The sequence below is a fragment of the Octopus bimaculoides genome, chromosome 15, assembly GCF_046866305.1.
Source record: "Octopus bimaculoides isolate indiv1 chromosome 15, ASM4686630v1, whole genome shotgun sequence".
Classification (NCBI taxonomy): Eukaryota; Metazoa; Mollusca; class Cephalopoda; order Octopoda; family Octopodidae; genus Octopus; species Octopus bimaculoides.
The window spans coordinates 30,717,889-30,722,364 of record NC_142942.1 but is presented as its reverse complement, the minus strand read 5'-3'; the positions used below and the strand labels follow the sequence as shown (position 1 = coordinate 30,722,364).

General features: G+C 36.0%; 1 pseudogene; it reads right to left on the bottom strand.

The window, feature by feature from the left end:
• On the bottom strand, positions 1-1,260 carry LOC149132481 (uncharacterized; annotated as a pseudogene).
• Positions 1,261-4,476: the final 3,216 nt, after the last annotated feature.

The window sequence follows — 4,476 nt, the reverse complement described above, 5'->3', positions numbered from 1 at the left end:
TTAAAGACACTTTTCTTCTTTTGGGTGGATGGATAGTTTTGGAACTGGCTGTCTTTCCAGTTCCATATCCAACCTGTCCCTTGCTTTCAATCTGAATATAATATAACCTCCTATCCTCACTGCACAACCATTCACCGTTTTTCCTTTGTGATGTCAAAAATTCCTTTCAATGAATCGTATTTTCCTCATTTTACACATTTATCGTAGGTATTCACCACTTTTTCTACTTTTGCTTGTACATTTCCAGTTGATAAATATAGGTAATTTAATTTCTTTTGCCATAAAAAGTTACTTCTTTCGAAATTTCCTTCGTTCTTTCTTTGCTTCCTTTGGTGGTACTTCCAAGGAACAGGTAGCGACTGACAATTTGAAGTTTCATTGGTATCTCGCAGCTGTTTTCCAAAGAATGCTTTTCTAGAGGAACAGGTCTTCTTTTCCTACGTAAGTCTTGAAATTGCACAAGATTCTTCATCCAGATTTTTTGTTTCTTTGAGTGAAACAAGCACTTCTCTTATGAGAGATTATTTTAGATACTCTAGTTGGATAAGCCTACTATTCTGAAAAACAGTTAATATAGTCAGAGTTTTTAGCTTCACAGAAATGAAAAAGGAGAGGAAGAGGCTATTTCCTAAAGTAGGACCTAAGTGGTAGCAAATTAAAAAAACTCTATAACTCCTAAACTACTTAAACTTGGAAGCGGAAATTTGAGATATACTACTTCTGCATTGTATTAAGTCAGCACACCAAGTTTGGTAAAAACTTGAGTAGACATTATGAACCCCACCACTTAGAATTTTGCCTGATTTGAGTCAAAAGTGGTGTTAGATTTCTTCAGTTGGTGGTAGGGGGTGTGACTTTTTTTTTTTAAAAACTTAAAATAAAGGTTATTTTCCCTACTTATATGAAATTGTTCATCGACTTTTGATACAGGAAATTGTTTCCTTTCAAAAAAAAAAAAAAATCATAACCCTAATATATATAAAATTTTGAAAAGTCTTATTACCATTATTAAGAATAGCAATAATAATAAAGTGGCCAGCAAGTTGTACCTATATAGGTAAAATATACAAATAAATTAATTAGGTTACCAGAATACCACTTGCTAGAAATAGGAGTTAACACTCCAAAGAAACAAATTTCTCACTACTAAGAAACACACACAGTGAATGTAACAGACATAATAAGAATAGGCCTTACCTTGTATAAACCAAAAACAGGAACTGATATCTTGGAATCAACTGAATTTTACCTTTTGCACATTTGTACTTAAGGATAATTAGCCAAGCTTACTGTATTTATCTATTTTTCAAAATATTCATTTCATTATACCGTGTGCCTTTCTTAATAGTGAGAAATTTGTGGCTTTGCTTATTTCTATATAAATATATATGTAATTATTATTATTATTATTATTATTATTATTATTTAAAGGTCATAATACATGTATTAAAGTGCTACTAATAATTTCGAACACAAACGTATTCTTCAGGTGCAAACCACATATCATAATGAACTAAACAATTGAATACAAGACGAAACGCGTTGAAGCTGAGAAGGCAGCATATAAAAAACGCTGACAGTAAACAAAGGAAAACGAAACTAAAGTGTCAAAAGGTAAAAACTGCTATCCTCCTTAGGCCTTAAATGTAATGGTATCAAATCTGTCAGTAATAGGCAGAATTTTCCCTATTCCTCAGAATATATTTATACATATGCATGCAACCACTGACAATTTCTGAACTGGAGTTCTCTCAATATATGAAACTATTAGTAACGCTTTATACATGTATTGAGACTTTTAAATAATATTTGTAGTAACGCCGTGCGCATGCGTGGAATTAAACAAACAAGCGTTCCCGCTTCTATTCTATCTCTTTCTCGGTCGGCCGGCCATAAGCATGGACGTGTTTAGCTGTCTCTCCATCTTTCGGACTTACGCTCGACAGCTCGCTTACATCTACATAACGTCCCAACAACTATGCTCACACACACAGAAGCTGTAACAACTGTCAACAAGAGCTAAAGATGTATATATTTACCACCTGAATAAATGTTGTATAAGTTGATAGTCTGGAGTTCAGCGTTCCGTTATATTCCTAAATTTATATAGGAAAGTCAGGTATACATCCAATGATGTATAACCAACTTTCCTATACTGGTGACCCCCGACGAAGAAAAAACGCAGCATGGACTCTGGACTACCAACCTATAACTGGTGAACCCCGACTAAAGAACAAATGCGGCCATGGGGACTGAACTACGTATTACCAACATCAACAAGCGCGGTTTTTATCTCGCCTCTGTTAGAGTGGATGTTTCCACTCACGATAAACAGACAAGAATTACAGCCTGCGACTTTCCAATTGTGTACTCAAAAAACTTGGTATAAAACTCTCACGTGTTCTGACTTTCTATCTGCTGTGATATCTCACATACATATAGACGGCCTGCCTTTTATTATGTTCTTATATGTCGCATTCACACTCTCACATACACATACATCTTTTATGCCACACTAAATATCCCTTGTTATTCATTTTATACGGTTGTGGTCTTTCATTACTGGTCATCTATGTTATCGTAGTATAACATATTTTGTATATCATCTTTGATATATATTTTGGTGTTCGACCGTGTGACACGTTTAAATAAAAGGAGTCCTCTGTTTTTCCATTCGTCACCATTTCTCCTTTTTGAGTTCGCACGGTCGTTTCTTTCATCTTGGGTTAAGAAAATTTTTCTTCGAGGTTTTCGCTAATGGACGTACAGAGATTTGTCTGTCGACCGTCTGTAAAAAGCGCATCTCTTCAAACACCCATCACCAAACAGCCTTTTCGCCACCAGCTTCGTTCAACCAAGATTACCACCGTGACGACAACAATTACTACTACCAACTACAAGCATTCCCCCCGACGTCGCCAAGTTTCAACAGGACATTCTATCTCCTTGTGGGACTCTTGTACGAACTGGATTTTTTTCTCTACAGACACTTTCACTTGTTCTGTGTTTTCACTCACACACACACACTTGTGCACTCATATATTTACTTTCCTTTCAGGGAAAACAAACAATCAGACTTTTACATCGCGTGATTCCAGTTTCCTGGACAGTTGTTTTGTCATTGTCATTTCATTTGTACATTGCATGCATGTATCACACGAGTGTACATTTCATTTCTTTCATTTTTCTTTGTGTGTGTTTTGTGCTACATCTTGTGGGTGGTTTTCAGTGGCCATCCTGCCTCAGGCGTTCTAACAGATTTCATATTATCGTGCGTTTTCGCACTGGCAAGGGAGCCCTGTAGTAACGCCGTGCGCATGCGTAGTCTCACGCATGCGTGGAATTAAACAAGCAAGCGTTCCCGCTTCTATTCTATCTCTTTCTCGGTCGGCCGGCCATGAGCATGGACGTGTTTAGCTGTCTCTCCATCTTTCGGACTTACGCTCGACAGCTCGCTTACATCTACATAACAACGTCCCAACAACTATGCTCACACACACAGAAGCTGTAACAACTGTCAACAAGAGCTAAAGATGTATATATTTACCACCTGAATAAATGTTGTATAAGCTGATAGTCTGGAGTTCAGCGTTCCGTTATATTCTTTAATTTTATATAGGAAAGTCAGGTATACATCTAATGATGTATAACCAACTTTCCTATATATTCATCTCTCACCAGATGGAGTACATTTTTTGCTGAATTTTCTATCATGGATCAGTACATTATATGTATATATATATATATATATATATATATATATATATATATGTCAGGTCGCTCTTATAAGTATTCCTGAGCACTACTGGTAACATGTAATCCAGTGCAACCTGTCTCATGGTCGGGTCGTCGGCGACTAAACTGGCAACCCCACCAAGCTCGCTTGGTGAGGAGGGTGATTGTTGGCATCCTGCGGGATGAAAAATAAGACTCGTCGAAAGGACGTAAGAACTACTGTGTAGTAACGTCCACCCAACAATGTTTAAATTCTGTGTGCGCGTGTTGTTGTGCTGTGTGTGTGTATATTTTTATATGCATTTCTTTTTATATATATATATATATATATTTTTTATATTTACTTTTTATATATTTTTATATTTACTCTTTATGTATCTTTATGTGTTTTTACACATCGTATTTATGTGTTTTTTACACATCGTTTTTATATATATTTTATATGTATCTCCATTGCATTTACTTTTCTCCTTTCATATCTACATCTTTTTTTACTTTTCTATGTATTTTCTATGTACTTATTATATTCTGCTTTTTTTTTTAATATGTGGGGTAGATGAAGCCCATTAGCAAAGTGAAGGCAACTCTTCTAGGAGAAGGACACTCCGACATAAAACCAGGTCCATGACTTCTGTGGGAGCAGACTGGGCTCTTTTTTTTTTTTCTTTTTTTGAGGTCGTGGTTAGGACAACCAGTATAGGAGAATAAAACTCCGAATTCAAATTGATCTACCACTGCTGG